The 12991-nt window shown below is 51.7% G+C and overlaps 1 protein-coding gene across 1 annotated transcript in view; it reads right to left on the bottom strand.

The window, feature by feature from the left end:
• The window catches only part of ATP8B4 (ATPase phospholipid transporting 8B4 (putative)), a 531442-nt gene extending 524639 nt beyond the window's left edge, over positions 1–6803 (bottom strand). Inside the window, exon 1 of the mRNA XM_077470822.1 lies at positions 6557–6803. The gene's annotated coding sequence lies outside the window, so the exon portion shown is untranslated. The remainder of the gene's footprint in view (positions 1–6556) is intronic.
• Positions 6804–12991: the final 6188 nt, after the last annotated feature.

Here is a 12991-nt window from a genome sequence, read left to right as displayed (position 1 = left end):
AGACACCCAAGGGTGACAACTCTACCGCTGCATTGGAAGCTGGTGGACAGTGTTGTCACCCAATAACAGGAACCTGGCAGAATCAACAGCCAACTACAACAGCTTCATTGAGATGAAAACAATTACTTCAAAACATACTTGGAAACTAGAAAATTAATTGTTGGAAATTTGGGGAATTATTTTTTTCTTTTTTTTTTAGTTTACATACACTTTTAGGGCCGGTGTTCTGTCAGGTTAGGCAACTCCTCAGATTTGGTAACCGAAGTGATGTTTGGCACAATAGAAATACATCTCCTACCTGAGGGGCCGCTGGGGAAGCTGACAATCAATGGAATGGTCGGTGCTACTACAAGGATATAGTCGGTGCTACTACAAGGATAGCTCTGGGCTCTGCACAGTGGTGTAGTGGTTAGCACATTCACCTAGCAGGGTCGCTGGGTTAAATCCCGACCACAAAACCATCTGCCTGGAGTTTGCATGTTCTCCCTGTGCCTGCGTGGGTTCCCTCCCACACTCCAAAGACATGCTGGTAGGTTAATTAGATCCTGTTGAAAAATTGGCTAAGTATGTGTATATGTTTGTAAGCTAGTCAGCACTCCATGGGGCAAAGGATCGCACTATACCGCAGATGGACACCAACGGCAAAAGCACCCTGAGGAGATTCAGTTTGCATAGGTAGCGCTATACAAGTCACCCATTCATTCAAACAGTTTTCCCATCTACACTCTGACCTCAGGGGGTCACTCACTTTTGTTTTAATACACACAAGGCATTCTCTGCTTGGATCTGGTTGAGATCATTACATCACCCACCTCATCCAATCACAGAATTCTTTGTACTCATTAAAAAAAAAAAATAATACAAAGCTGGGGGGGTTTACCAAGTCTGCTTTCAGACTGGTAGCAGTGCTTACAACCATCTGAAAAGCGATCTGCCACCATAGTTCGCTTTTTAAGCTGGGCATACGTGAATCAAAATTTGGCCAGTTCAGCAAGGACCGGACAAATATTAATCCATGCATAGGCAGGCTGGTTGTACAGAAGTCGATCTAACGATTGACTTCTGTACAACCAATCTATTGGATTTTCCCCGCTCGATCAGCACTGATCAGTGTATTCTGATGATGGGTAACTCTCCCTGCTCTCAGAAAACAATAGCTCAGTGGGGAGGATTTCCTCATCCATATCCAGTGTGTGGATGGGAGAATCAAGTCAATTTGTTTCATTCAACTTGCTTCATCTATGCACTGCTTTAGAGGGCAATATAGCCGCTTGCCGACCTGCTGCAGTACATACTGTATACTGTGACGGGGCGGCTCCAACGGGCACAACGACATGCCCATACATCGCCTGTGTCCAGGTTCAGCGGCTTGCCCCCGCCCGCCTACGCCCCTGTGGTTTGACACAGCGGGAGTTTGGCTCCATTCACACCAATGCGTTTTTTTCATGCTTTTTCCTTTTTCCAGACACACGGGACATTCTTTTTAACATGGGTTTTGGAAAGCGTCTGGAAATGCAAAAAGCACAGCAAAAAGCACTGCAGAAATGCTCAAAAGCAAACTGCATAGATGTGAATGGAGCCTTAGTCAGCAGATCCTGGCCAATGATACACGGCCAGCACCTGCTAATCGGCTGTGTGCAATCACAGCCCAGAGTCCTTTGCTGACAAACCACACAGGGCTCCGCACAGAAGGAACAATCGCTTTGTTTCTTCTCCTTGCAAAGCAGAGAAAAGAAACAAATCGATATGTAGTAAAAAAGCCGCACACGTTACACATTGTTAGGCACACAATTAACCCCTTGATCGACCCTAGATGTCAACCCCTTCCCTGCCAGTGTCATTAGTACAGTGACAATGCATATTATTAGCACTGATCAGTGTATTCATTTCACTGAAGATGTCAGTGGCAGTGAGTCAGTTCCCACAAAGTGTCAGTTAGTGTCAGATTATCCGCCGTACTATCACAGTTCCACTATAACTCGCTGATTACCGTCTTTAGTAGTATAAAATAAATGAATAAAAATGACAGGTTATTTACCATAGTTTGTAGATGCTATAACTTTCACACAAATCAGTTAAAGGGTTTGTGAACCCATTTGTCTAAGTCTATGCCAGACCCTCTATTAGAGCCTGGCATAGCACATATGCAAAGTATTTTTAAAAACGAGCAGTGTAAATACGGATGTTCAGCAGTCTTCAGGCCGGTCACATCACTTGCGTCCACTTTCCAGTTCCAATGAATGGCTTCTGTGGGAAGCCAGCACTGCACACCACCAATCAGAGGCAGCGTGTATATGTGAAGCTGCCGGTTGGGAAATGCCTCACTGCCTATGATTGACGGTGTGCAGTGACCGCTTCCTGGTGGGTTCGATCTAAACACGCCCGCCCCAAGCCCATCACTATTCCTCACACTGCCTGCGCGCTGCTCTGGAAACACATTTTTACACCGGGTGGGGGCCATTTATTTATGTTTCCAGAGCAGCGCGCAGGCAGTGTGAGGAATAGTGATGGGCTTGGGGCGGGCGTGTTTAGATCGAACCCACCAGGAAGCGGTCACTGCACACCGCCAATCATAGGCAGTGAGGCATTTCCCAACCGGCAGCTTCACATATACATGCTTCCTCTGATTGGTGGTGTGCAGTGCTGGCTTCCTGGAGGGTTCGATCTGAACACACCTGAGCCAATCACTAATGAGGAAGCAACCCCATACAGGTACACACGGCACTCAGACAGGTGTACGCTGTACTACGTCCAAGTGAACAAGGCCTTAGCCCCATAGACTTTCAAATGGGAGTGCCTGAAGAATGCATAAACATGTCTTCTTCCTGTGTATTTGGGGCTCATTCACAGGGTGCAGATGCTTTAGGAGCAGTGTGCAGGCAGCCTATGGATGTGAATAGAGACACAGTGGCTGGTGGCCTCCCCCGTACATCCAAGTCTGACAGGGGCGGGTATACACTGTGTGCATCCAGGGCCATGCACTGCATCCCCACCAAAATATACAGGCAGCTGCATGCTGCTGCGGAAGTATCTGCTGCCTGTAAACGAGCCTCAAAACACAGGCAGAAGACATGTTAATGCGTTCTTCAGGCACTCCAACTGGAAAGTCTTTGGGGCTAAGGCCTTGTTCACTTGGATGTAGTACAGCGTACACCTGTGTGAGGGCTGTGTGTACCTGCATGGGGATGCTTCCTCACACTGCCTGCAAGCTGTTACAGAGGTATCTGTACCCTGTGGATGAGCCCCCAGTACACAGGAAGAAGACATTTATGTGTTCTTCAGGCACTCCTATTGGAAAGTCTTTGGGGCCAAGGCCTTGTTCACTTGGACGTAGTACAGCGTACACCTGTGTGAGGGCCGTGTTTACCTACATGGGGATTAGGGTTGCCACCTTATCCCTATGCATTTTTTTTAGCGCATTTTCAGTTTTGCAGAAACACACTACAGACCATTTAACATGGTTTCCTATGGATGTAGTTCACATCTGTGCATTTTATGGAAAGGGCCAGGGACTTTACGGTTTTTAGTTCCATAGACTTCAGTGGTTTAAAGATGTGTATTGAAACAACCCAAAACGCACCTGCACAAGTGTGAATCAGGCCTTAAAGTGGTTGTAAACCCTTTACAACCACTTTAAAACAACAGGTAATGCTATAATTAGGCTTACCTGTAGCTGTACTAGATATCTCCTAAACCTGCACAGTTTAGGAGATATCCCTGTATTTGCATGTGCCGATGTCATGTGGCACATACGCACTTAAGCCACCTGAAGCAATGGCAGTATGTGCCGTTGCTTCAGTTGTACTGTGCCGTTCCCAGCGGCTCCCGCGCATGCATGAGAGTGACGTCATTGCAGCTCTGGCCAATCACAGCGCCGGAGCCTTGATACCCGGTAGTTACCTCTGGGATGGATGTTGCCAGCCGGAAGGGGAGACGAGGATGGCTGTGGGGGCTTCGTTCTCGGGTAAGTAATTCACAATGAGCTAGTATGCTATGCACACTACCTCATTATGCCTTTATCTTGCAGGGTGTTTTTTTTACAGGAGGGTTGACAACCACTTTAAACCCGAACACATATGAATGACACAGTTTCTGAGGCCAATTTAATGCAGATAAGGCACCAAGTGAGTATATGTGTTGGGTTTTAAAGGGATGAGGTGGCGGCAACCCTAATGGGGATGCTTCCTCACACTGCTCCGGAAGCATCTGCACCCTGTGAATGAGCCCCCAATACACAGGAAGAAGACATGTTTTTGCGTTCTTCAGGTATTCCCATTTGAAAGTCTTTGGGGTGAGGCAGTGGTGGCCCTGGGTGCCACCCCCTCTCTCCATTCCACCCCCCTATATGTAGTGGAAAGAGTCATGCATAGCATGACTCTTTCCATGGCCGCCCCCTATTCATGCGTCCAGCCCCTTTCAGGGCACCATGTGCATGAATTACAGCGGTGGGTTTTTTTTTAACCACCTGATTAGAGCCAGAGGCTCTAATAGGCTACAAAATCGGGTGGACTCGGATCACAGAGGATGCGTCCGGAGCCCACGCTAGTGTTTTGTTACAGTAAGGATGAGCTCAAGCATGTTTGCAAACAGCACGTGTAGAGCCCACCAGGAAGTTGGCACGGCACTGCGCTAATCACAAGCGGTGAGACGTTGTCCCGATGTGCGGCTGCAGAGATAGGGAAATGTCGCACTGCCTGTAATTAGCGCAGTGCCAACTTCCTGGCGTGCTCTGCGCGTGAGATGTGCGAACATGCCTGAGCTCATCCTTAGGCTCCATGCACACTGAAGCTGATAAACTGCAGTTTATTGGAGTTTGGGCGTTTTTTGTAAAAGCCCATAAACTCCACTCTATGTTAGCCTATGTGTCCATGCACACATGGACGTTTTTCAGCTTTAATGAGCAGTGGAGTTTATGGGCTTTTTTCTGAACGCCAGAAATTCGCGTTCAAAGTGCCGTTTTTCAGCGGCAAAAAACTACAAACGCTCATTAACGCTCATTAACGCTCATTAACGCACGTTCATTAGTGTTCGGCATTCTATTTTTCAATGTATTGTGGGATTTTTGGAGTGTCCTCTGTGTATTTTTATAAAAAACGCCCATTAACGCTAACGCTGTAAAACGCTCATTAACGCTAGTATAAAACGCTGTTAAAAGCAGGTTTTTCAACCAGTGTTTTCTGCCAGCAATCTGGCGTCCAGAAATAGCTTTTTTGAGCTTCAGTGTGCATGGAGCCTTATACAACAGCGAATTAATATTTTCTGTTGAAACACTGATCCTCAATCCGGCCAATCAGAAGTGGGTGTGAGACCCATTTTCCAATTGACCGAAAAGAGAAGAGTCTCGATTGGCTGCCGAGGAGGAGGGAGGAAATGGAAGCCGCTGTGATGACACAGAGAACAGGAGTGCTACCAACCATCCAGGGGCATACTGTTTGCTGCCCCCCCAATAAAAAATGTCACGTGGCTAAGGTCTTGTTCACTTGGACGTAGTACAGTGTAAACCTGTGTGAGCGCCGCGTTTACCTGCATGGGGATGCTTCCTCACACTGCCTGCGCACTGCCCTGTGAATGAGCCCCCAGTACACAGGAAGAAGACATCTTTAGGTGTTCTTCAGGCACTCCTATTCGAAAGTCTATTAAGGATGAGCTCCAGCGTGTTCGCACACCCCATGTACAGAGCCCGCCAGGAAGTCGGCACTGCGCTAATCACAGACAGTGTGACATTGTCCCGATGCGCGGCTGCAGAGATCGGGAAATGTCTCACTGCCTGTGATTAGCGCAGCACAGTGCTGACTTCCTGGCGGGCTCTGCACATGGGGTGTGCGAACACGCCGGAGATCATCCTTAAAGTCTATGAGGGAAGGCTGTACTCACACCTGGGAATGTTGTGTTTTACCATGTACTTTTTTTGGCACGCCATGTTGGGCGGCCATTCGTTTGTATACTCCGCCCTACACTCAAAACGCACCAAAGTAGCTCCTGTACTTTTTTTTTTTTTTTCTTTGGAGCTGATTTTGGCCCGTTTTTGGACAGTATTTTTTTTTTGCGCATTTTTCCCGTTTTGTCACACAACAAAATGGCTGGTTTTTAGCGTGTTAGAATGAATGGCACCCCAACACACATGGTGCATTTTGACGAGTTTTTAGCACACATTTCTGCTGCGCTCAGGTGTGACTGGGACTGAAGCCTCGCAGACATAGCTCAGCATACGAGGGTTGTGTTTGCGCACATGAGGACGCATGGGCGTTCCATGTTCTGCGTAAACAACGCACATTTGGCGTTGTGCAGCCACTGCGTCCAAAATGGGACGGCTTGTGCGGACAAACGCGGGCCTGGTAGGGTGTACACTTGTGTGAATGAGGCCTAAGAATACACTTCTCTCTACATGTACTACAAGTCTGAGGAAATCCCCCCCATCATCACCGGCGGTGTGAATGAGGCTCACAGCCCGGAACTGCACACATCTCCCCATTATATACAAACACTTCCCTGTACTCTCCCCCCTACAACCCCCGACCTCCGGCACCCCCGCCCCCCACACCCGGCGGACACTCACCGTGATCCGAGCCCGTTAGGTAAACAATCATCTTCCAGCGGACGGAGGAGGGTGGGGCCGGGCCGGCTCTGGAGCTCCGGGGCTGAGGATGAAGTCACAGCCCGAGGAGGAGGAGGAGGCGTCCGCTACTGGGAGATCTCCGAGCTTCCGCCACCTTCATCACCATCACCGGGGCCCCGGGAGACCGGAGATCAGCCGGCTACATGGAGGAGGAGACCGCCAACACACACCCGACAGTTCTACTCACTCCTATATGATACAATACACTGCGATCTCTATAACACAATACACTGTGATCTCTATAATACAATATACTGTGATCTCTATAGGAGAGGCATAGTGTGATCTCTATAACACAATACACTGTGATCTCTATAATGCAATATACTGTGATCTCTGTAGGAGAGGCATAGTGTGATCTCTATAACACAATACACTGTGATCTCTATAATACAATATACTGTGATCTCTATAATACAATACACTGCGATCTCTATAATACAATACACTGTGATCTCTATAATACAATATACTGTGATCTCTATAATACAATACACTGCAATATCTATCATCCAATACACTGTGATCTCTATAATACAATGCACTGCGATATCTATAATACAATACACTGCGATATCTATCATACAATACATTGTGATCTCTATAATACAATACACTGTGATCTCTATGGTACAATATACTGTGATCTCTATAACACAATACACTGTGATCGCTATGGTACAATATACTGTGATCTCTATAGGAGAGGCATAGAGATCATACTATGGTACAATATACTGTTATGGCCCCTGTCACATGGGTTGTCTGATCAGGTCTGGCTCAAAAACTGACAGGTGGACCTGATCGGACCCTCCAATCACCCCTATGGATGTCGGCGGTGATATGTCCGCTGACACCTGCTGCTATCCGATCCTTTCCGCCAAATACATCAGTGACCCTACTTTTAGCAGCGATTTACCGTCATTTTAGCGGCACTTTTCGGCCGCTAGCAGAGCACTTTTAACTAGGGGTGCACCGAATGGGTTTTTTGGTGCCAAAACCGATACTGAAAAGGAAAAATACACTAGGCCGAAAACCGATACTGAAAATGACAAAACTTTTTTTTTTTTTTTAAACATTTTTATACAGGAGATGGTCAGAGACTGGGGACATGATTCAAGAGATGAATGCAGCCTCACCAGTGCCCGTCAGATGCAGCCTGCCTGTGTCCTCAGTGCAGCCAGCCAGCCTTTGACCCCATTGCAGCCAGCCAGCCAGCCTGTGTCCCCAGTGCAGCCAGCCAGCCTGTGTCCCCAGTGCAGCCAGCCAGCCTTTGACCCCAATGCAGCCAGCCAGCCTGTGTCCCCAGTGCAGCCAGCCTGTGTCCCCAGTGCAGTCAGCCAGCCTTTCACTTCAGTGCAGCCAGTCAGCCTGTGTCCCCAGTGCAGCCAGCCAGCCTGTGTCCCCAGTGCAACCAGCCAGCCTTTGACCCCAGTGCAGCCAGCCAGCCTTTGACCCCAGTGCAGCCAGCCAGCCTGTGCCCCCAGTGCAGCCAGCCAGCCTTTGACCCTCGTGCAGCCAACCAGCCTGTGTCCCCAGTGCAGCCAGCCTGTGTCCCCAGTGCAGCCAGCCAGCCATTGACTTCAGTGCAGCCAGCCAGCCTTTGACCCCAGTGCAGCCAGCCAGCCAGCCTTTGACCCCAGTGCAGCCAGCCTGTGCCCCCAGTGCAGCCAGGCAGCCTTTCACCCCCGTGCAGCCAACCAGCCTGTGTCCCCAGTGCAGCCAGCCTGTGTCCCTAGTGCAGCCAGCCAGCCTTTGACCCCAGTGCAGCCAGCCAGCCTGTGTCCCCAGTGCAGCCAGCCAGCCTTTGACCCCAGTGCAGCCAGCCAGCCTTTGACCCCAGTGCAGCCAACCAGCCAGCCTGTGTCCCCAGTGCAGCCAGCCAGCCACCCTGTGCCCCCAGTGCAGCCAGCCAGCCTTTGACCCTCGTGCAGCCAACCAGCCTGTGTCCCCAGTGCAGCCAGCCAGCCATTGACTTCAGTGCAGCCAGCCAGCCTTTGACCCCAGTGCAGCCAGCCAGCCTTTGACCCCATTGCAGCCAGCCAGCCAGCCTGTGTCCCCAGTGCAGCCAGCCAGCCTTTGACCCCAGTGCAGCCAGCCAGCCTGTGTCCCCAGTGCAGCCAGCCTGTGTCCCCAGTGCAGCCAGCCAGCCTTTGATTTCAGTGCAGCCAGCCAGCCTGTGTCCCCAGTGCAGCCAGCCAGCCAGTGTCCCCAGTACAACCAGCCAGCCTTTGACCCCAGTGCAGCCAGCCAGCCTTTGACCCCAGTGCAGCCAGCCAGCCAGCCTGTGCCCCCAGTGCAGCCAGCCTTTGACCCTCGTGCAGCCAACCAGCCTGTGTCCCCAGTGCAGCCAGCCTGTGTCCCCAGTGCAGCCAGCCAGCCATTGACTTCAGTGCAGCCAGCCAGCCTTTAACCCCAGTGCAGCCAGCCAGCCAGCATGTGCCCCCAGTGCAGCCAGGCAGCCTTACACCCCCGTGCAGCCAACCAGCCTGTGTCCCCAGTGCAGCCAGCCAGCCTTTGACCCCAGTGCAGCCAGCCAGCCTGTGTCCCCAGTGCAGCCAGCCAGCCTTTGACCCCAGTGCAGCCAGCCAGCCTGTATCCCCAGTGCAGCCAGCCAGCCTTTGACCCCAGTGCAGCCAACCAGCCAGCCTGTGTCCCCAGTGAAGCCAGCCAGCCAGCCTGTGTCCCCAGTGCAGCCAGCCAGCCAGCCTGTGTCCCCAGTGCAGCCAGCCTGTGTCCCCAGTGCAGCCAGCCAGCCTGTGTCCCCAGTGCAACCAGCCAGCCTGCCTTTGACCCCAGTGCAGCCAGCCAGCCTGCCTTTGACCCCAGTGCAGCCAGCCAGCCTGCCTTTGACCCCAGTGCAGCCAGCCAGCCAGTCTGCCTTTGACCCCAGTGCAGCCAGCCAGCCTGTGTCCCCAGTGCAGCCAGCCAGCCAGCCTGTGTCCCCAGTGCAGCCAGCCTGTGTCCCCAGTGCAGCCAGCCAGCCTTTGACCCCTGTGCAGCCAGCCAGCCTGTGTCCCCAGTGCAGTCAGCCTGTGTCCCCAGTGCAGCCAGCCAGCCTTTGTCCCCAGTGCAGCCAGCCAGCCAGCCAGCCAGCCTGTGTCCCCAGTGCAGCCAGCCAGCCTTTGACCCCAGTGCAGCCAGCCTGTGTCCCCAGTGCAGCCAGCCAGCCTTTGACCCCTGTGCAGCCAGCCAGCCTTTGACCCCAGTGCAGCCAGCCAGCCAGCATGTGCCCCCAGTGCAGCCAGGCAGCCTTTCACCCCGTGCAGCCAACCAGCCTGTGTCCCCAGTGCAGCCAGCCAGCCTTTGACCCCAGTGCAGCCAGCCAGCCTGTATCCCCAGTGCAGCCAGCCAGCCTTTGACCCCAGTGCAGCCAACCAGCCAGCCTGTGTCCCCAGTGAAGCCAGCCAGCCAGCCTGTGTCCCCAGTGCAGCCAGCCAGCCAGCCTGTGTCCCCAGTGCAGCCAGCCAGCCAGCCTGTGTCCCCAGTGCAGCCAGCCAGCCTGTGTCCCCAGTGCAGCCAGCCAGCCTGCCTTTGACCCCAGTGCAGCCAGCCAGCCTGCCTTTGACCCCAGTGCAGCCAGCCAGTCTGCCTTTGACCCCAGTGCAGCCAGCCAGTCTGCCTTTGACCCCAGTGCAGCCAGCCAGCCTGTGTCCCCAGTGCAGCCAGCCAGCCAGCCTGTGTCCCCAGTGCAGCCAGCCTGTGTCCCCAGTGCAGCCAGCCAGCCTTTGACCCCTGTGCAGCCAGCCAGCCTGTGTCCCCAGTGCAGTTAGCCTGTGTCCCCAGTACAGCCAGCCAGCCTTTGTCCCCAGTGCAGCCAGCCAGCCAGCCAGCCTGTGTCCCCAGTGCAGCCAGCCAGCCTTTGACCCCAGTGCAGCCAGCCAGCCTTTGACCCCAGTGCAGCCAGCCAGTCTTTGACCCCATTGCAGCCAGCCTGTGTCCCCAGTGCAGCCAGCCTGTGTCCCCAGTGCAGCCAGCCAGCCAGCCTGTGTCCCCAGTGCAGCCAGCCAGCCAGCCTGTGTCCCCAGTGCAGCCAGCCAGCCTGTGTCCCCAGTGCAGCCAGCCTGTGCAGGAGAAGAGAGAGGAGAGCCGCTGCCGCCTGGTTAATTAGAGCACCGGGAACATAACAGCTTTCATTTCAATAGCTGTGTGTTCTGCAACTGTTTAATGTAATCTCACTGATGTCGGTGCCGGAGCGTCGGGATGACGCATTCACAGTCTTTTGGTGATCGTGGTCGGATGCCCAGGACATCCTGCCCCCCCGTAGTGGGGTGCCCTTGGGCCTCACGCTCTCATGCTTCAATCCCTTACCGGGTGGCAGATGTGTGGGTGTCGGACCCCGTGGGTACCCCCCAGTGTACTGCAGTCGAATGCGTGCATATGCTGACCACCCCCTGAAATGTTCTTTGACGTGTTTGCTTCACAATGATAACTGTTTTTTCTTCTTCTCTATTTCAATGGCCTTATGCTCTCTCTTCCCCTCTCCCCACCTCTCCCCTTCACCCCTGCTTCCTTCTGCCTCAGGTACATCTACTTAGGAAAATAATACACATGAGTCTCCTCTGTCGGTCCCCATGGCTGCGATGAACCTACTATCTTTAAATGTGAGGGGCCTTCACTCCCCAGGTAAGAGGCACAATTTATTCAGGGAACTGGGTCACCTGTGGGGAGATGTAGTTTTCCTACAGGAGACCCACCTCACGCACACTACTTCAGTGAAACTCTTCAGCATAGTACCCCACGTAGTATTATAGCTTATCGGATATTCACAAGGCTAAAGGGGTAGCTATTGGATTCCACAGAGGTACCTCATTTTCACTAGAAACCACGCTGAGCGACCCGAGTGGGCGATTTCTGTTCTTACAAGGCAGCCTGGGCGGTATGCCATGCACCATAGCAACACTATATCCACCTAATCGGGATGAAGCAAGCTTTATAGCCTCCACAGTCAAAAAATTATTTTGCCCACAGATGTAGCCTGTGTCCCCAGATGTAGCTTATTACCGCACATTTGCAGATATCTTGTTGCCCCGCTTAACCTCTTATGCTAATGCTATTCCCGCAGGTGGTTCCCTCCGACCCGAAACCCTCCATGCTCGCATCACTGTACTCCCTAATCCCGGGAAAGACCCCAGTAACTGCGGGAGCTACCGCCCCATCTCGCTGTTGAACAATGATGCCAAATTATATGCCAAGGTCATCGCAAATAGGCTCCTACCCCTGCTCTCCCAGTGGGTTTCCAGAGACCAAACGGGATTCATTCCAGGAAGGGAGGCATGGGATAACTACCTTCGGACCTTGTCCCTGATGGCTTTCGCATGGGGTTCCTCCCAGTCCACCCTTCTGCTTTCAACGGATGCTGAAAAGGCATTTAATAGGGTGGACTGGGAGTACCTCATGGCAACGCTATCTCATTTAGGTATAAACGCATCCCTTCTATACCAAATCTACGTCTTATACAATTGTCCCACAGCCCAATTGCGAATCAATGGCACTCTCAGTGATCCATTTACACTATACAACGGCACTCGCCAAGGCTGTCCTCTATAGCCCATTCTATTTGCCCTATCGCTAGAACCGTTTCTGTCAACAATCAGGAAAAATCCTAATATTCGCGGAATCAAGATAGGTGAGGTTGAACATAAATATGCTGTTTATGCGGATGACATCCTGTTTTACGTGCAACAACCCCAGATATCTCTCCCCAACCTTATGTCAGCGTTCTCAGCGTTTAGCGCTATCTCCAATTTTAAAATCAACATGACAAAATCAGAAATCCTGAATATTACAGTCCCCGGTAAGACCGTGACCCAATTGAAAAAGGCTTTTCCATTCACCTGGCAAGACAGTAAGATGAAGTACCTAGGTATATAGCTCACTCCTGACCCAACCTCCCTATTCCACACTAACTTTATGCCCCTCCTTATCACGATTAGGACAGATCTGCAAAAATGGTCTCAAAATTGCTCACTCTTGGCTGGGGAGAATTAGTGTTGTGAAAATGGACATACTGCCCAGGCTGCTATTCCTTTTCCAGATGATCTTATATAGAATCCCGGCCAGATTCTTCACATTATTAAGATCAATGATAGACAAATATGTGTGAAATAGAAGGCGCTCCAGACTGGCTAGAACCCCACTATCCAGACCCAAAAGTGAAGGAGGCCTGGCTATCCCTGATCTTAAGAGGTACTTTCTGGCAATAGCCCTGAACAGAATTTCAGATTGGAAGTTCCACAAGGAATCTAAGATGTGGGTAAACTTAGAAACAGAACTAAGCAATTCAGACCTTTTTACCCAGATCTGGATACCTAAAAAATACAGGACCCTATCCTCTGCCACGTCTCCACTCCCACACTTAACCCTCATGGTGTG

The sequence above is a fragment of the Lithobates pipiens genome, unplaced genomic scaffold (assembly GCF_037356315.1).
Source record: "Lithobates pipiens isolate NorthernLeopardFrog02 unplaced genomic scaffold, aLitPip1_a1.2 Scaffold_8, whole genome shotgun sequence".
Classification (NCBI taxonomy): Eukaryota; Metazoa; Chordata; class Amphibia; order Anura; family Ranidae; genus Lithobates; species Lithobates pipiens.
Note: the sequence above shows the minus strand (reverse complement) of the source record. Positions and strands in the feature narration are given on the sequence as shown.